This window comes from Pagrus major, chromosome 7, assembly GCF_040436345.1.
Source record: "Pagrus major chromosome 7, Pma_NU_1.0".
NCBI lineage: Eukaryota > Metazoa > Chordata > Actinopteri > Spariformes > Sparidae > Pagrus > Pagrus major.
In genome coordinates this window covers 20,155,909-20,177,316 of record NC_133221.1, presented here as the reverse complement: position 1 = coordinate 20,177,316, position 21,408 = coordinate 20,155,909, and the positions used below count along the sequence as shown (strand labels likewise).

The 21,408-nt window shown below is 39.9% G+C and overlaps 1 protein-coding gene across 4 annotated transcripts in view; it reads right to left on the bottom strand.

Moving 5' to 3' along the window:
• chl1a (cell adhesion molecule L1-like a) overlaps positions 1–18,300 on the bottom strand; it is a 60,203-nt gene extending 41,903 nt beyond the window's left edge. For 3 of the 4 annotated variants that reach the window (XM_073470482.1, XM_073470484.1, XM_073470486.1), the window contains exon 1: positions 17,948–18,300. The gene's annotated coding sequence lies outside the window, so the exon portion shown is untranslated. The remainder of the gene's footprint in view (positions 1–17,947) is intronic. The other variant, XM_073470483.1, reaches the window with a different exon arrangement.
• Positions 18,301–21,408: the final 3,108 nt, after the last annotated feature.

Sequence of the window (21,408 nt, the reverse complement as noted above, 5' to 3'; positions counted from 1 at the left end):
CAAACAAACTTACGAAAAGCTTGACATACTACACCATGAGTTGACTGGGTCAACCAACTGTAAATATATGTGTCTGTGTGTGTGTGATGAGTATAATTTAAAAAAGGATGGAAAGGCCACCGGGACACACCTAAGCATGTACTGTAAATCTATTACAACATCAGCTAAGGTCAGGACTAATTCATGATTGTATTATAATCTCTAAGATTGTTTGAAAGCACAATAAAAAAGATTCCAGTGTTTACATATGCAACACCACATGCAGACATGCACACACAAAAGAAACGCATCGTGACAAGCTTTGCTGTCATTAGACAATGGCGAGCAACGATGGAGGAGGGTTCACACGTCCATAAACATCTGCTGGGACCGACAGAGAGGAAGCTCGCCTCCAGACAAGCTCCATTCAAGAAGAAATACTAGAGTGCTCTGGCAAACAAAAGCTTTCCCGTGTCTTCTTTGTATAGTACACGAGACGATTGAGACTCAATGGGTTGGGCTACTTAACGTCTCATTCTTAAAATTCACAAAGTTAAACACAATGTGTTATCAAGCACATTTTGCTTCAGAAAAACTCTCATGCATGCTTTCAAACTGTGGGTTATCTAGTGACAACTATTCCAACTGGTGCCTAGACCTTATCAGGACTAATTTGTTGTTGGATCTATGGAGGAAGCAAAGACCCAAAAAATCACATGCAAAACAACAGTAGCTTTGAGGAATGTGTTTCTGATCGTTTGCCTGAATCGTGGCATGTTTGTTTGTGTATTACTGCTACTGGTAGAACTGATATGGTTACCATCCAGTCTTATTGTTGGCATATGAGTCACAAAGTTCTGCGGTTGACACCTGCAGGTGTTATCTGATTACTCTTTGTGTAGCGAATACCGCATCTATCTGTGTTTTATCATCTCGGCTTCATTAACAATACTCTTTGAATGACCTGCTTATCTACGTTAACACATCTACAGATATTTTTGAAGATTAAAACAGCTGATGCACTCAACAGATGCCAATATCAGGCAAAGTCCTGTCACACTGTCCATATCTCAACGATTGTATCAAATAGATTTTGAGGTGTCAGATACAGTAGACTGCTCAGTTGAGATACTAACTCATTCGAGGGATGTTAAAAAATAATGGTTAATCAATTAATCAACATTAAGATTTTAATTGATTAAAAATGTATTAACCAACAACCAGACATGGCCACATATATTCAGATTTTCTCTATGATGAGAGAAAATGTATGCTGTTGAAATTTTGATTGTTTGCAAAACAACTCTTGACAGTCTTGTTTCCCTCTCAACACAATGAGAATTTAAACTAGTTAAGGTCAGGAAATAGAAACTCACCTTACCTCAAAAGGTCAACGCGTCTTTTTCGCATTGCTTGCAGCGAAGTTAGTCTTGTCTCTGTTTCAGTCCATCGAGTACTATAACAAGCTAGTAATCATCTGAGTGCAGAATCCACACAAACAACTCTCTGACACACATCAAACACATCCACCTACAAACCTGCACTTCCAGTATTACGTAAAGGAGGAGTTTGACGCAATTTCATTGTACACAGGAACAAAAGGTTTAAAGATAAAAGCATGTAGCGGCTTTAAACCTCTAAGCACTCCAACAAAAACATTGTAAAGCATATGCACGTGGAGAGCTAGAGGTTAAAAAACATTAGCATTGGATACATCTATAACTTTCCAAAAACCACTAGCCAGTGTTGTAGGAAGTTCCCCAAAGCCTTACTTCAGTAAAAGTAAAGATATCGTGTTAAAATATATTACTTTGGTAAAAGTGAAAGTCAAAAGTAGTTTTCTGGCAATAAATGTACTCGGCTGTCAAATGTACAAGTAAACGTACACTGCAATATCTGACAAAGTGACTTTATTTGGAGAAAAAACAATTATGAGGTAATCGGTTTCCTGACTTTTTTAAAGTCAACTTTTAAAATTTACAGCACAGGCTAAATAATACATATATTTACATACTGACTTTCTACATTTTTCTGATTATTGCACAGCACTTGAGTTAATGTACTGTGTTACTATCCATCAGTGCCAATAGCATGTGATTTATTTGAACTAAACACACCCCTACAGCAGCACCCTTACATAGGTTTATGGGTCGTTAAAATACCATTAATGCCAGAACAGTAGATTCATTCCTCCATCCTTGGGGCACATGTGGTGTACTGATGTTTGCCGAGGTGTGCTGCTCAATTAAGGAAGGCCAAGCTTCCAAGGGATTCTTGCGCTGACACATAGTACTTTCTGGAATGTCAGGTCAAGAGTTGCCTCTATTAACAGATGCTAGCCTGGCACGCAAACCGTTGGCACGCTACATTACAACCTTTAATTCCTGATACCAAACACAAACCTCAAGGTTGGGCATTTCCTGAATGAACAAAATAGTCTCTCCTCTAGTGCTTCAGATTTGTGCTTTGTGGGGGGAAAATATTCCCCCACAAAGAAAACATGGACATGTGAACACAAATTATTTCAAAGGCTGAATTTCCATTTTAAAAAATTAAAGTCTGTTGAGTGATACGGGCCAGGAAACAACATGAATCACTATGGGAACGTGTCCCTTGCACAAGTGAAGAGTGACAAACAGTGGCATTCAGCAGCTTAATCAGTTTGCCACAGCTAGGAGCACAGGGAGAGACAGTGTGGAGACCAGCAGTCACACTCAACTTCCTCCCTTCAAACACGGAGGCCAGGAGAAGACCTCTTCACACCTTCCTTCACCCTAACACATTGTTCATCGCTGTTGCAGAGAGGCAGATAAGGGAGCAGTGCTGTGCTCTATGGCCTGAGCTAAGCTGGTAATTAGTTTATGGGATAATCCTGAAGGCCTTAAGTGGTATTTAGTTGGGTTGGTAAAGTCTTTTGAAGAAGTCCAACAAATGGATGAAATTCTGCTTCATAAATGCTGTTTGTGTAGGTCCAACCCTCAGAATTTTGACCATAGCTCAGTTTGCAAAAGTCTGTCTTAAAACATTAGCATTTTTTAGGATTATAGTGCTTTGTTCACAAATATGACTGTTAATGAAAGCTACAATGAAATAACAGCTTTATAATGACCTCAACATAAATTTTTTTAGTGTTATTCCATGTATTTAAATTAGTTTTGTGTGCTGTAGACGGATGTTTTGACTTTTGGTGGTGGGGAGACTATTTTGTTAATATAGCCATCGCATCTTTAATTTATCATGACGATTTCTGTATGTTAATGGCTGGGCAACATCACACAACTTCCAAAGTCGTCCGATCGCTGTGCTTTTCACACTACACAACTTTTTGCCTTGTAATCTGCAGTCTTGCAATCGTTGTGCTTTGCACACTGCATGACTGATCAGCGACAGGGGTCACACATAACAAGATCAGACAGCAGGTCTGTCAATTTTTATTCAAAATCCGAACATTTGTTCAAAATGTTCCTATTTGAGCCTTAATAACCCGATTGAAATGTGTAGTTCATGAGTGCATTAGGCTGTTTGTTGTAGTTTGCTTTGTGATCAAGCACTCTAAAACTATCAGCTAGACCCATGGCCCTGTGGACCTATCAGTAAACAAAACTAATGTAATGTTACGAAAATTGAGGGCAATAACGAGCACCCTTAGATGCCAAAGTCACAAACAAAAATAAGGCCGTTCGTCAACTTTGTCAAAAGGCAACTGTCCTACTCTTCAATGAAAACAAATATGCCGACTCACATAGCTTACCACCTAACTGAGGCACGACAGACGAGCGGCGCAGCACCAAGTGTACAACCTTGTTTGACTGCATATTATTTGGCACACGAAGCTTCACCAGGCCCCCTGCCAGAAGATTGTATAAAGGCCATCAAGGATAAGATATAAGGTAAGGCAAGATAAAAGTGACAGGCATAAAGCAAATAATGAGTTTATACAGCTGTTAAAAAAAATCAACATTTGATTGCTGGAAGAATGGGACAAATGTGATGTTAGATTGGCTGTACAGTTAATAACGCAATGAAAATAATGATGTGTTCTAATTCTTTTGAACAAATTGCATGTCATTTGAAATTTGTGTTTGTAGACGCATGAATGACGCAGTCCAAGTGGGCCGAGTTGTTTGTGCACTGATTTACAGTGAAAAAAACAAGGAAGTAATAGAAAAGAATATGGGTGAGAGGATGGATAAGGATGCATGGAAAGCCAGGATTATTTTTTACTGAAAACTACTACTTGCTACTGAAAACATGCCAGCTCATATTGTGGTTCAGCAAGGACGACACAGTAACAAATGCTGAAAAGCTTGTATGTATGACAGCAGAGAAGAGAGGAAGAAAGAGGGGAGGGTCTGCTGTCATTGGCTGTAGCCCGTTCCTGGCTCGCTGACCTGTCTGTGACTCAATCAGATATTTAGCCTTCTAGAAATCCAGCACATGTCATCCCCAAGCTCCTTGATCAGGTCTTTGAACAGGACAGAGGACCTTTAATTACAGTGCTGGCACTGTATGTGTTTGTGTGTGTTTCTAACTATGTGCAGGATTAGCTCCCAATGACACGAGACACTAGAAGATCCGTTTCAGTTCTTGGACACAATGCCTTCCCCCAAGAGAACTTGAAATGTTGGGGAACTTCTGTACATGATTTGCAATAGTATGTGTTTTTTTCATTCTTTATTCACTTTTTTTGTTTAATGGATCAAGTAGGTTGTAATGGGTCTGTTTTTCTTATGCAGCTCAGCTTGTCTGCCTTTCTAAGTATTAATTTTGCTTTAACAATATGTAACAATCACCCACAACACTACAAAGTCTTGAGTCCAAAGGAAATGACAGTAAATTGTCTGTTTCCACTTGAGACAAAGGACAGTGACAGCACCTGCTGACACACTGAATTCTCTCATCTCACTTTTCTTCTCAATGTAGGAAGTCAAAAGAAATAACTGACAGTAACAGCCACCCATGAAGCTACAGAGACTTTCATGCACTCAGTGACAAGTTATGATAAATGCCACTTTGTGATGTTTAGAAATAACAGCGCGACCCAGGGGATTAACATTCATCTCCGAAGGGCTCACACACTGAATGTTATGATGGCTCACCTCAGGGTGAGACCTGTCTGGTCTTGTAGCAGACCATTGTTAACACTCTAACTCTCCCATCCTGCCTTGTAAACAACTAAAACTGGTTGCCATTAGTCAAGCCTTAGGTAGAAAAGGTGAAAAGAAAAGAGTTGTTTTCATGTCACTTTGGGTCTTTCCTCAAGCCGCTTGCACCTGCAGCCTAGTTTCTTCTCAAACGGGACACAAAAGGATCAGGAGTAATATTTCTACCTTAACATCTGTTTGTCTGGATGAAGAGAGTCTGAGCCAGGACTGCAATCTCATAAGTGTGTGTGACATTAAGAGGTATCATGTATAATCTGTACAGCTTCAAAAATATAATACCTTTTAATCGCTGGCATATGGGGCAATAATAATACACAGTCTAATGCATAGCAGCATTAAGCAAAAAAAAAGATAAAAGTGAAGTACTTATGAACAGTTGTAGATTAAATGAATAAGAAGAATGATAAGTGTTGACAGTAAATTGCTAAATATTCTACATTCTTCATCTACACTTGTGATGTGACAGAACTCATCATGAATAAATTCCAAATACGCCTTCTCATAATCAGCTGGCAATCAATGCGTTTCGAAGTATCTGCTGCAACATGTCAAGAAACTGAGGCTCCTGTGCAACCTCAGTGCACCCTCAAAGCTATCCAACAAAAATCATTACTTGTAAAGCAAGCTCTGACAAGGGCTCACAACATATAATCAATCAGATAAGTACAACCCATTTTTGATAATTGAATTGAATAAAACTCAGACTGAGAAAATATCATGTTATGTCATGTTATCTCTATCCGTGATAGAATCAACTAAAAACACAATTATTGTCATCCTAATACAAGAATGACATATAATGTGCTACTATCACATCACTAAAAGCAGCTGAGGTATTTCAAGAGCTCTTTCTGGAAACCGACTATCATTTCCTGTTTTCGCTTGTTTTAACCCAGTTTGCCTGTAATCTGTTACATCAATGTTGTGGCTCAGAGCCAACAGTGCTTGAGGAGACTCGTCAGCTTCTAAGTTACTCTCTGGACAGAAAACATAGGAGCTGTACCTTGCATCACCCTGCCTGAGTGATAGCCTCACTGCTGTCTAACACAAGCCCATGACAGGGGTACCCCTGTGAAAGTGTCAGGACCTTGCTTCATTTGCATTTCTGGAACACCATGAATGAAAGTGTTTGTTCTGGTCTGTGCGCCCTATTGAAAGGGTCCATTAAAGAGTGTTTTAGAGGTTCCACTGTGTTGCATCGGAAGTTTGGGAGCTGGTGTATCGAGCAACGTGCCAGAGCAAAGAAAAAAATGTGGTGATGGACATGGTGGCCAGGATCGATCTGTATGCAGATGATGCAGCGCTTGACATCTTTCAGCGTGAGAACAGGTGGGCCATATAACAAGTGACAGGATCCGTCAGGTTAATAAATGTTTCAACACCGACACTAAACATGTTGGCAGGTAGTGATTAAACTCAGTGTGGCTGGTCTCAGATTCAGAGCCAAGTATCAACTGAAGCTTGTTTACTGTAAATCAGAAAGATTGCAACATACCCCTTGGCAACTCTGCTGACTAACAATTATCAAAATACCTCCTCCATTTATCACGCAAAGGCACTTGTAGGAGTATGGAGGACATTCACTTTTTACAACATTGCAGTAAAGTTTCACGATGAAAAATGAAACTTCAAAGTGATACAAAAAAAATGGCTGTTACCATGAAGAGGCAGAGACGTACAATAATTGTAATTACCATGACAAATGTGAATTATAGCCTGTGTGTTATTGCTGTTGTTCAATACATTGGGTGTTTTTTTAGACTGATGGATGAGTTTTACTCGTCCTTACTCTTTTCAAAAGAGGGTCAGTAGTTTATTTGTCACTGAACAGTGTTGCTGTAAAACCATCTGGTTATCATTGTGTTGTTTGTCAAAATGCACGCATACTTGCAAGTGGCAAACCTCTGCACTACAGTGTGCATCATCTGTGGTGGACCATCTGAACATTCAACATGGAGCTGCTGGCTGAAGAGTTCATACTGAAAATACAAATAATATTCTTGCATTTTGTCCTTTTTTTGTCAGGTGTGTTCACATTTGGATACAGCTGGGAGTAGACAGCCTTATTGGGACCAATGTCTGACTTACATTTTTGTATTATTGTAACAATTTACTGCAAAACAGCTTTGCCATAAATTCTACTTTAAGGAAGTGTATAATCTTCAACCTGTCAAATACTGACACTTTGGGTTGGCCAGCATCCCGGTGGCCAACTCCAAAGCACAGGTATTTGACACCTGAGAATATGACTCAATAATAAAGAATTTCTCTAGAATGCATGCCTCAGCTTTAAACACAGATTAATGACAGTGGTTTTTCTGTTATTATGTAATCCATGTCCTCATATGAAACAAACACAGCCCTTCAAGCCAATCCAAAACCGAAATCAATCCAAAGTATTTTTCTGAGGCCAGAATACAATTATAGTTACCAAATTGCCCCCTTGGGACAAATAAATAACTGACTTAAGTCCTTTGTTTTTTTAATAGAGTCTGACTGATATATTGGTTGGTTGATATTATCGGCCGGTATTGGCCTATCCCAGATATATCAGTGTTGGTGTATATTTTGTTCGATATGTGAGGATAAGAAGTCTTTTTTTACAGAACAAATTGCAGAAAAATGTGCTTGGGGGAATTTATAATATTGAAATTCCAAGTGAAGTTTACAGTTTCAGTGCACAGATGTCATTAATGACAATGTGTTTTGTTAAACTAAAAAATATGCTGCCCTCATTAAGTACGCATCTTTGTCACAAGCCACATTTGAGGGATCTTTGCAGAAATGTATATTTATGTATATATTATAAGAATATCGGCCAATATAATAATAAATTATCTGAAATTTTTCACACCCGAAGGCTGCATTTACACCAAATCTGGCTTTGCGGCGAAATGCGGCGGGTTGGTGCAGCAGTGTGGTCCGTGTGTGTGACATGTTAGGAACCCTCAGTTTGCCGAAAGACAAAGCTGCTATGTCATTATACTACTAGCATGCTGCTCCTACTAGTGATTGTTTGTCCTCATCAATGGATTAAAAATAACAGTAAACAACCAGGAACAGGCAGATCATTGCTGTGTTTTAAACTGGGGCACATGAGTGAACCAAAGTGAAAGTGAATCTTAACGCTACACAGAGAAATGTCTGTTGTGTTCCCTCTGTAGTGTTAATCCATGCTAAATAACATGCCCTGCTACTGACCCGTTCTATGCTGCTTATGATCACCAGTCATGCCTCTGCCAGAGTAGTTTAAGCATGCCGGTCCTGCAGTGATCGTTTGCATCCACAGATGTGTGCACAAAGCCAAACTGAGTGAATACACACGACACACTCCACTGTGGCTTCAGTCATAGTCTGATCGCCAGTTTATGTGATTGGCCACTGGATTTTTGCCACAACGCTGGATGCAATGGGAATTTAGCCTTATATCGGTGTCAGCATCAGCCCCAAATATACAGTATTGGTCAGGCTCTATTTATTAAGGTAATAAAAAAAAACATTTTGCAGTTTGATGAGAAAAAATCTTCCATAGAAAATTCAAGACAATAAAAGATAATATTTATCTCCCTCATATTTATCTATTCAATGAAAAAAAGCATTTCTGAAAAGCAGGGTCATACATGCTGAATTGCCTGGACCTTTACTTGGCCTGATGGCAATGAAGATGCAGATCAACAAAGATGGAACTGCATACTACTACTCAAAAAGTCATGTGTAAGATTACTGTGATCAAGGTTGTGACCCAGAGAAAGCATGAACGTTAGCGAGTGCAAGACTGACAAAAACAAACAAAAAGCAAGAGAGGGGAGAGGGAGAGTTTTGGGGGTGATATCTACAGCACAGGAGAGAGAGATCCATGGGAATTCAGCTCATTAGCATATGAATCAAATTCCAGCAGCAGGAAAAGACAGGCATTCACTTCAGAGCCTGTTGTAAGGAATACCAGCAGTAGATGAGCAAAATCATTGCGCTTGGAGTGCAAGGGTCAAAGTTAATACTCCCATGGTGTGCTACAAAAGCAGAGCTAAGGAGGCCTGGGTATATTATGATGAAGATAAAACAACCTATATTACTGCGACCCACTATAGGCATTCAAACAAGCTTGTACAACACTTGCACAACATGCTCATCACAGGGGTGAATCTCAGCATTAAAAAGGCTGCTGCTTTAATGATTATGAAAAAAGCCACTAAGATAATATTTTCAACTTACAGTATGTGTTCTCATGCATCACTGCCCTTTCTGCTCTTTGGTTTAAAGATGTACAGTAAGTAGAGCTGCAAAGCTTAGCCAATTAATCTGACTGAACCAACAGAAAATTAATCAGCAAACTTTTTTGATAATGAAATAACTGATTTAGTCAAAAATTCCAAACATTTGTGGCCCTTAAATGTATCATTTTGGTTCATTTGTATCAGACTGACATTCACCTAATAGCCAGAAACACAACAAATAAATGATTATGTTGCTCTGAATCTGCTGGAGCAGCTTTTTGGTAACAAGTTTGTTATATCAACTTAAAAGGTGGTGATATGTGGTGGTGGTGACATCTGTGTCACATCTTGTTTTAGATTGTAGATCAAGATTTTACATACAAACCCCAAATACCCAACAATGCATGAAGTAGTTAACATGAGCTCCACCTCAACTAGCCACAATAATATAATTAGAGACGGTCATATACCATTTTTTCATTCCTAGTATCGATTCCAATACCTATACTTAACTAGTTTTACAGTCAGTCATAACTGAAAAAGAAGAAAATTATCAACAAATAAGGTTGCTGTCTTGTGCTTGAAGTTACACGAGTATATGCTGTATATACAGTATATTGGCTACTTATGCAGTAAAAGTTGCGTACAGGTGCGGGGTATGCTGCTGGAAAGTACCAGTGTCCTGTTTAATAAGATCTTGTACTCACTGATACCCAATCCAGCAGTTTTAGGCGTAACCAATACTGGTATCGGAACGACCCTTAATATAATGCTGCTTACACATTATGAATGAGTAACAGTAAACATATAATCACTTGCAGCTGGTGACTCAAAAAATTGGCAAGGACAGGAGGAAAACCAACCCACCGTGTCATTTTATTTTACACTAGTTGCTAGAAAAATTATTTCATAAATGATACTGAGATTTGGTGATGTGTTGTTTCAACCAATTTCTATTGTATCCCTCGTGCCACTTAAAAATACAGGTGGAGCAACCTCCTCTGCTTCTATGGACCAGTCTCCCCTGCAGATAATGTATGTATAAGAAAAAATGATAATATAATGAACGTTGATGAGTACTTTTTATACATTAAGTACATTTTCCTGAAGACACACATCTGATTTGGCTTAAATATAACCAATTTACTGATCCAGTTTGGTTTTTTATTATTAGTATTAGTATTGCTACTATCACTTAAGAAACGCATCTAGATATTTTCTCCCTACCTGCCATCTTCAGTAAAAATCAAGGAATACACTGGAAATGGGACACAGCCCAGACATGTTTTGAGCCTGTAATAAGTGGTGGGGAACTGTTGTGACTCATGTCGATCCTCCCAGCCTTAAAGCAAAGGAACATGTATGAACATGGAAACCATGCGTCACAGCCAAATTCTTTACCACTGTCAAACACAGAGACCACTTATCATCATGTTTTCACACACAAGTGCCTACTGTACAATCAGATTCGGTCTTAATTGTGTGATATGCCCCGATTTTGAAGTCTATCTCATGTTCCCCTTCTCTATGGGCTCAAGGACCAAAACAAAACAGAGTTTTCAGTGATCCACAGACAAATCTGCAGGAGGTGACCACACGCGGAGAGGATGTTTACTTCATAGTCTGGCAACTGGGACTTGCTGTCACTGTAAACAAGGCGATGTGCTGCATATGTCACAACTTATTTCGGTATTTCTGTCTTAAAATGAGCGTTTGTCCCTGAAAGAGGGGTCTCAACAGTGAGGGCACTGTTCAGAAGCAGATGGATGCCGTGAAGAGCATTTCAAGTGCCAGCAAACCATGTTCCTCACTTGTTAGGAGGAATGCAGCCTATTGTCAACTGAACTTGCGCAAAAGCTCCTGCATGCGCAGCATGGGGGGGGTCGAGGGAGGCTGAGGACAGCATACATGACCACCCTCAATGCCAGATCATCATGTTCCTCCTGTGCTCGCTGGAGACACTTCAATTTCCCCAATTGAGGGGTGCAAAGTTATTTGTGCCCGCTGTGTGAGGCGTTTATTTCACCAAACAGTTGTCGGCTGAAGCGGTCATGACCTTTGCTCCTAGTTGTTAGGAGCTGCCAGAGCTGAGCGGCAGAAAGCCAGACACCATGGTAACAAGACTGATGGTATCCACGCTGGAGAGATTTACTCAGAATTTTCAAGAAATTTCCACAGGATATAAGCTGAATCCCTGGACGAGCCAAAGTATGATGCTAACAAATCTGTCAGCAAATAGACAAGATAGACAGGCTGACGACACAATCATTTTCTGACAGTGACCCCTCTATTTTAAACCAGTGTTGACAGTGGTGAGTTCCTGTGTCGGTGGCTCCCGTAAATATTTCACTAGCATTCCAAATGTGGACTGGCTGTCCTCGGGAGAGAGCAATAAATTCCCCACCAAATACACACATCAGTGCTCGACCCGTTTAGTTTCTCTTTCATGGTCATCTTCGTATCAAAGCCAACCAAGCATCATTAAAATATTGAGCGAGAAGTGGGGAAGGGATTCCTGCGTGTCCTTTTATGGTGCAGAAGCAGGGAGTTACTGCACAAACTAATGCTCACAGCAGGAAAGAGCATGGGAACGACACAGCACAAGCACCTGCCATTCTTTATCGAACATAAAAATCCTCCTGTAGATTCTTCCGACCCGTTGACTGCAGATGATGAATGGCTCTGTGAGACTGACGGCTGTATCTGATACAAAAAGATTCTGTTTGGCCAATTTCAGCTTGCACAAAAAAATCAACTATGTCACTTTGCTCCTGACAGCTGTTATCTTCTCAAGTGCACAGACTGCTAAATTTATTCATGTATGCAGTATTCTCAGATTATCTTCTTAAACAGTACTTAAACAGTTAATCCACAGGAATGCTTTCTCCGAGTCTATTGATATGTAAAGCATGTGATTATTGTGCTTCTCTAGAAAAGCAAACACGATCACTTTTATTTTTTTTTTTATTCATTCCTTGCTGCAGGAGATATTTTGCCGCCTTTGCGTTATGCTCTCTTGACAATTTCTTGATTTGATTATAGCAATATTTGTAAGATTTGACAGTGAAATTGTCTCATTTGGAAAATGATCATTTGCGTGTAGTTGTTGTTCCTGCTGCAATTAGAGAGCTTTGCACATGAAAGGATTTAGCGTCTGTTTAACATGTTTTATATTTTGCAGGGAGGAGAAACCTTTAAATGCCTCATACTAAGCAGCTAACTGGTGGTCTAGTGTTTTGAGTTGCTTTTACTCTTTATGGCATAAAATCTTGCAATTTGGCATGTCTGTTCGCCATCCCGCTCTATTCTTTCTAATTAAGGGAATCCCCAACTGCGTCTGCCTCATCAATAAAGTTCCAACCCAGAGATTGATTCCTTGTGGTTCTCAGAATCTGATAAAAAAAACAAACGCCCTCATTTAACCGTCCAAAATCCCTCTGGAAGTGACAGAGGAGTTAAGTTATTTGCAATGTAAACCATTTATTCCACCACTAAATTGGATTATTTAGTTATGTTAAAGTCTTTCATGCAGTGGCGGCATGTTGATAGCATAATGTTGTTGACTCTAAGTGACTGGATGTAGTTTTACTCTTCCCAGCGCGTCACTTACTAAGTGGCTGAGAAACTTGCCCCCTGCCTGGTAAGGCTCTTACGCTGCGCTGGCTGCTCCTAATGGATAACAATGAGCTGCTCAGATGCTGACAGCAGCTAAACATACTCTTTTCTGTCACGATACATTTGGCAGCATATAGAACTCATTTAATTCATCATGCAATGACAGAATGTTGCATAAATGTGCCACACGGAATTGATTGATATAGTATTTTACACAAAACATCAAGTTTTTAAGTGTTTTTGCTAGTTTACACTTCTGTAATGCCAGGATTTAACAAAGACTGCACTATTAAGTGAACATACTGTAGGAAAACTCCTCTGACAGGTTCCAATTATACAATTACAGAGGTTGCTGAGGGGCCATTACCTTTTTTTCTGTAAAGCAGACTACATAGGTAGAGACAGCACGCCTGGCATGTGGCAACACATGCTGGATATTCCTGTCCCAGGGTGGTGGTGTGTATACCTTCTTGATAAAGTTGCAGAAAGTGATTTGCTGAAACACTTTTACATGTATGTTCTCTCATTGCTGAGACTGGGGAGCCTTGGAAAGTTTTCATTCCCATATCGCGGTGTCAAATCATGATGACATTTCCAGGCTGAATCCACTGTCAGTTTGCATTCAAGCACATGTTTAATAAGAAGTGCTCTCAGACAAACCACTCACTGATCTGACATTTACAATTTATCATCCTTTCTCTGGCTCCAATAAAGCAGAAAATGCCGGTGAGACACAGCTTCTGAATGTTCAATCCATTTTTGTGGAGAACGCTTTAGTCTAAAAAACCTGCACGATGGAAATAAAGATTTAAATCTTTAGACTTAAGAACGCAGAGCCAGAAATATTTGTGTGTTGTGAGTGGACTTTATCCAAGTAAAGCTGCAGCAATTACCGGCAAATTAATTGGAAGTTATTTTGATCACTTAATTGGTTTTTAGTTGTTTTTAACAAAAAAGCCAATTATTTGCTGGTTCCAGCTTCTCAAATATGAGGATTTGATGCTTTTCGTGGTTATAAATGACAATAAACTGAGTATTTTGGGATTTCTGACTGTTGGACAGTATGGATGGCCGTTTCAACTAATTTTGCTTTTAAAAACCTGACATTCATTAACTGGTAAGTAAGCAGTTAATTTCTGGATTTGGATTGGAGTCTCAAGGGATGGGCATGGACGCAGGCCAACACACAGCCGTTGAGAAAGTATGTCTTCACGGCATTAGTCAGCTTTTCGGTGAGGTTGTCTGACGTGTGCAGGACAGAGGGGCCCCGAGTGAGAAGCACACTGGACTCCATCTCCCAGTCAGCATTGATGAAGGGACAATTAATCGTAGTAGCTTTCGTTTGTGAACTCTGTCAGAGACGTTATAAGAGACACACCACTTCAGCCATTTTGAATGGAAAAGTCTGTAACGCCAGATGTGACACACATCCCACCCTTTCCCCCCAAAAAAGACAATTGTTTGCTTGGAAACATATCAGCCAATTGTGTTGTTGCACTGACGCGAGCACACAGCTGAGGTTCACGACAGATTAAACTGATTTGGTGAGGCTGCAGACGGACTTCTTATAGGCATGGAAAGGCAAGAATATCAACGTAATGCACAGGATTACCAAGAAAGGTGAGTCCAAGTGCTGTACCTCTCATCCAGGAGGCTTCTTCACTGAGGACATCTTAAACGTCTTCACGAAACTGAAACAAGTCCAGATTCTTCACTGAAGAAGCCTCTTGGATGAGAGGTGAAACATCTTCAAGAAACTAAAACAAGTCCAGTTTCTTCACTGAAGAAGCCTCTTGGATGAGAGGTGAAACATCTTCAAGAAACTAAAACAAGTCCAGTTTCTTTTTCTGAGAGAACTGAAGAAGCCTTTTGGATGAGAAGTGAAACGTCTTCAAGAAACTGAAACAAGTCCAGTTGCCTACGATACAGCACTCAGAATTACCATGACCTGGATGACTGAGAACCTTCATCAACAAGAAAGGTGAGGTTATTCAAACATTAGACATTATACTTTTTGTTCAAGCGCTCTTGTACAGTAGGATGAGCTGTCGTCAAGTTGGTGTTGGAAAACTGAGTGCGTGCATAGTACAAGTACAACCTGTGGAATAAAAAAAGCATTTTAAACTTTATTTTGGGGCAAAGTCACAGAACGTTTTAAGCGTTTTTTTGTTTGTTTGTTTGTTTGTTTCAATTTGACTGATGATTCTGTACTTCCACTTTTTATGTCCTGGTGACCACTGAAAGTGAAGTTATGGCTGTCTCCCGAGTCATTTAGATAGGGGCCTGATCTTGTTAGCCTGAAATAACTGCCGGGGGGGAATTCCCAAAATGGCTGCCGAGTGGCAAGACTTGCCTAAAAGGGCTCTGGCACTGTCCAGCAGTCAGTCATCAGAGCTAGCTTGTCTCTCTGACACACTGATCGGCACACGTCACACCTTCTCCTCCCCCGGCTAGCTGTGATGTGATCTTTGGCTGCAAGCCATCTTCGGACCTGGAGCCCAGTTCTTGATCTTAACATGATACAGCATAGTGAGAGTACTACAACTAAACTGGAGAGTGGCATCACACGAACTACATTTGACTTCTTAGCCTTGTTCCCACATGGAGCTTCATTCAACACGGAGGGTTAGCAGAGGTTATGTGTGTGTATGCAAATGAACCTATAGATCTAGATGTGTGACCAGTTCAAATATTTTCCATTAACATCCCACATTGGCCAGAAATGTGAAGAACGTTTCTCACTGTTCCTAACATTTTACAAAGACAACGATTAATTGAGAAAATGAGCAAATTGATTGATAATGAAAATAATCCTTTATTTGCAGCACTAAATCCAAGATTACAAATTGTGAGTGCCTATCGGGCTACAATTGAGGATTACTTTCATTATTGATTAACCTGCTGATTTTCTGCTTCATTGAATTTTGTAGAATGCAAGGTATTATCTTATTAGATGATGTTAGGTGACATCTTATTTTATCCTACCAACAGGCAAACACACAAAGATATTCATAAACTGAAACTATCAATCATTCATCAAAGAAAGAATCTGAGAGAGACACACCATGCCTGAATGAACACATAACTGGATGTGATTCAAAGTTTAAATTAAAAGCTGACCTGTTTCTCATGTAACAACTTGCTGTACTGGAAATGAATTTATTCAAAGCTTGGCCCAAACATCACCACAGGGAGTGAGGATCCCAGGATTCCCCAATTACCACATTTCAGTCAAGTTGGGTCATACAAAGAGGGAGACTCGACCCATTTCACTGTGACAAAGCTGCGGAGGCTTGAATAGGCCAGCTTCACAGGACCTGAGCATGGCCAATGCTCTGGGCAATTCACCCGCCGACACTCCTCTTCACTCTCTGAGTGACCAGACAGAGCAACAAGAGAGCAAGAGAACTGAACTCACTTTAAACCATTTCTATTCATGTAAGGAATTCTGACTTCTGAAAGAGGCAGCAAGCCAGTGAGAAGGTGAGTTTAACGTGACTGTACAGATAAATCACCCAGCAAGTCTGAAAATGTAAAACACTGTTGATGAAAACCTGACTCCAATTAATACTCTAATTAATTACAACTGCTGTATAAAAAGTATTGATACATGTTACTCTGCATGAGGGATAGGAATAAGATACAACATTTTGGTTGTAATCGATCAAAATGACCTTTCAATTTCGCTAATCGAATTCAAAGGCAGTATCGGCGATACCCCGGGCCAACTTGCCGAGTGAAAACAAACTTCAAAAACAGTTAAAATACGACAAAGCGAGCTGACCACTAGCCATTGATCTTTACAAATCTAGATGCGAGTCTAAAAACAGTATAGAAATCAGTGCTTTAAAAAACTAAAATCAAAAATTGTAAACAAATCGAACTGTGGATTTGGAGTATCGTAACACCTCTGCTTATTAAGACTAGCTGATACGGCCTTAAAATAACCAATATTCTTTTGTAATATCATGATATACATACATATCTCAATATCTATCTCCTTAAAAGCCCTTCATAAAGACTAGGACTGGTCGACAAAAATCATGATATGTTTGACCAAATACCTTCATATGGATACTGTCATAATATTGTAGGGTGCTTTATCAAAATATGAACACAATGTGATTTTTGATATATATATAATGACTAAGTGGGTTAAGGCAAGTATGAGAACAAGTAGAACAGTCTGGTAAGTTCAGAAAATGACATCACTTTACTGTAATGCAGCCTTTAAAAGGCAGGAAAAAAAACACACGCATGTCCAAAATCAATTGTATGAATAGATTGCCCGGCCCTAACTGGAATCAGCACAGCCTGCTGCACTCTCATGTTTGAATCAGTACTGGGGGATGACCATGTGTTATTCACTTGAATGATCCTAGATAACTTTGAAGTTAATGCTGGCACCAGGATTAGCTTCATTCTGCTGGTCACAGAGAAAAGGGCTACTTGTAAAATGCATGAATGAGATTACAGATTACTAAACAGAGTTGTGACGTGGCTTTAAATATATAAGGGGAATGGTATGCACAGTTGTGTGTACTACTACACTAATGTCAGGATGATGAGAAAATCAGCATTCATGTTAAAAAAGCATGATCTCCAGAGGGAGTAATACACAGTGAAAACACTGCATCACCAGCTCAGACAATAACTAGCCAAGATAAAAATCCAAACATGTTCTGACTTTGTCTTCGATATCAGACTTTGTTCAGCTTTGGCTCCAATGATCTGCACTGCTGTGGGCTTGTTTCTGATTGTTTTGTCTCTGAGCTCCGCGGGGATCAGACAGCTCACAGGTGAAGCGTTTACCTGAGAGCCGCCCCTGATCTCCACTCATAAACAAGACGCGATGCGTTTATTGGCGACTACGAGCTTTAAAACGCACGCTGCCGGCTTTCCTGATGAATCCGGAGGTCTTTTTCTGTCACAAACAATAAGTTGTCTGAAGGTACATTTTGTTGGAGAGCTTACCCATAAGACGAGCACCTGGAGAGATGACAGGAGTCCTCTGTCTTCAAAGTATGGAGTCCAAAACTTTAAAAGTGATGACAGTTATTAGTCCGCGAGTATGAGTCAGAGCCGAGGGAGTGACAAACACACACAGCTCCCACAGGAACACTTTGAGACGAATGAAGTGCGTAGCTAGTCTACCTTTTCACCTCGGGCGTCCACGGTGTGAAACTCTTTTTTTGACTGGCGGCCAAAAGCTGCGCACTCAACAACTGCAGCTGTGACTCGGGTCTCCACAGGGTCCTTCCTCTATTTTAGCAGCGCAGAGGTCAAAGGACAAGCTGTAACTCCGAGGACGGAATGACTGACATGAAGACGGAATGTCTGCTGTCATATACTATAACCGGAAGGCACCCACAGGCTTTAAGTCAAATATGTGCGCGTGTAAAGCGTGGGGAAATAGCTCAACCGGCGTGTGCGCGCGCCGAGTGTCAATCAAAGGGCCGGTCACAGGTCCCAGCAGCTTCATGGTGCGTTTACGTGCACACTAAAGTCCTGGTGTTTGGAGAATCCTGCTTATGTTTTGCTCATGTTAATGTCATAACCTGGAAAACCTTGATAAGAAACCTGGATGTGCTACCTGGAGTACTCCTTGGTGTGGTCTCTGAACATATTGTCTAAAGCGTCACATTTAAATACTTCCATCCATTATCTGATGGTTCAGGGTGACAGCAGGGTACACCGGTACACAGTTCAGCACAGGACAAACAACCATCCAAGAGCAGTTGTTTTGAAGCCGATGCCAATATTGATATTACCACAGAGTAAAAGAATCAGATATCAATAGGATATATGGCCGATGTAGGGGAGACCTGGGTTTCTTGTCACACTATCTATTTTGCCCCATCAATTAATAAGAACACGTACGGTATGAGCAGAAGCTGTCCACGCTCGTTTTCAGAGTAAAAAGTCTGCTTTGTTTAGACAGATGTATCAGTGTGAGTGCATTAAAAAAACAAAACAAGGGACCTCTTTCAGGACCATTCACATGTCAGTGAATAAATGAACAAATAACAAATAAAGGAATAGTCTACTGTGGGCAAGAAAGAGCGATAAGTCTATGCAGAGAAAGATTTGTAATGGAGGCAGGATATTGTGCAATAAACTTCGTTGTCTAAAATGATATCAGTCCACTGAAACAGTATAAACTTCACTGGGAATGTAATAATTCCTTATTCCAAGCATCTTTTTCTCCATTATGTTTTCATTTAGTCGCATATCAGGCAATATATATGCCGATCTGATAAATCTGTGATAGGTCAGTACTGGCCAATAATATGGCTACACTTGAAACTACAATTTCCCCACTGCAACCCAAGGCTGCACAAATATTAGAAGCATTACAAATGTGTTGGTATGTTACTTTTTCTGTAACAGCCCCGTGTGCAGGTTCTTAATGTAATGAAAGAAAAGTCATTTCATTAGGGGACTTTATTTTATTTTAGCTGTGGTTTTTTTCCTGGCATTGTATCAAAGTTTAAAATCCTGTTATCGTCGCCTCCTTAGACTTAGATGGTGAGACATCAAGACACATCTACAGGCTGACAATCACAAACCCTGATACTGTTATGATCATTTATAGGGATATGAATAACCATTTCAATAAACATAACCATCATGTTTAATCAAAACACCATATCCCCAATATGATTAGAAACAGAATAAAGCTCAACAATAGGATCCTTGTGTGCATGTAGACACCCTCTTTCCACAGTGCTGTTAAGATATGGAATAAGCACAGCTGAGCCTCCCTATAAACGTCAGTTACAGTTGTTATAGGTCATTTCAATGGACAATCAGTGTTCATTCATGCACATAATTGCCATGTCTGCATCTCTAAAGATAGGTGCTGCTGAGTGGACTTAGCTTCTCTCTCAAATTTAAAGGTGATACAGCTAAAGAATAGCTTATAATTCCAATGGACAAGTGCTACTTCTCTCATGCACACTTAGAGTGAGTAGGTGAAAATACGTAAAACTATTCCAGTGTTTGCACAGAGTGACACACCCATCTGAATTCACTTCACCCACAGTACCACACTTGAGTCGTATCAGATCTGTGAGTGAACAAACACATTTAACACTCACCAAGAATGAAAAACATGTTGTGTATTTTCACTTTCAAAGAGCTGAAACATTCTGTCAACTGCAGGGTTTACCCAAGTCTCTCAGAGGAATGTGAAGTGCAGGTATGTGGACACACAGAAAGACACAACACAAAGAGACGTGCACACGTACACAAAACGTGAGCATGCCCCTTTAATCCAATCAAGCTTAATCCAATATCAAATGAAACACATCTAAATCTCGATCTGGATTTTTACCTGGAGCTGCATCTCATCTTACTCACTCACAGATACCAGACACCAAAATGTGCCAGCTTTTTTCCATCAAGATCCATAAGACTGATTTGCAGCCATTATTCCCTGAGAAATTAATGAAAAGGTTGATAAACATCCTATCTTACAATCTCAAAGAAAGTAACCCAAAAAAGGAGTCCTGGATCCCTCCCTTTATCTGGATCTGCACCAAAAGTTAATGGGGTCTATTCTGGGCCAAGACCCATCCTCCATCCAAGTTTCGTGGAAATCCATTCACTGGTTTTTGTGTAATCCTGCTGACAAACAAACAAACAAACAAACAAAGGGACACGAGCGAAAACATAACCTCTTTGGCAGAGATAAAAACAAATTATGTTCAGATGTTCTTTGCTATAAATGAAAAAAAAATCAAGCTAGGATCCATTTGATAATTCACATCTGGAATGTTTTAGCACATCAGCAGCATTAATCATCTGTCAGCTGAACAGAGACCGTCAATTAATTTTTTTAAAATAATAAATGTCTAAAGAAATGACTGTGTCTCACTACTTGAGTGTTAAATCAAAATGGGATTTCACAAATTGTGATTGGCCTTTTAATTTGGACAATTACTTGGTTAATCTAAAAAATATACTTGTCTGATTAATCAGCATTTGAAAATCAGCATGTATTGCAGGCCTATCAGAGCGTTCTGGCACATAGAAGGCAAGCAAATGAGACTTATGACAAAGTATTCTCAAACACATCTGCACATCTCAAACTTGGTGCACAGTGCTGTATCAGGTGAATTCAAGACCTGTGTCAGTGACTATTATAGATGTTTCTCTCCTGATTCAGATACAAGCACAATCAATTTTACCTTATTTTGTCAACGACTTGCTGACACAGCAGAATAAGCATTTAATTGTATGTACAATTTGTCTTAGTTGATACTCACTGTGTAATCACAGTGAAGGATGCTCTCCCACTCCTGTAAACTTCTGTGTAAAAATACACTTTTGTGACAAATACACTAAGCTGGACTATAAATTTGAGATTTTAAATTCCACGCATACTTTGGTGATCGAAGTTAGGCTTTGGCGAGGCTGTTCAATGTAATGGT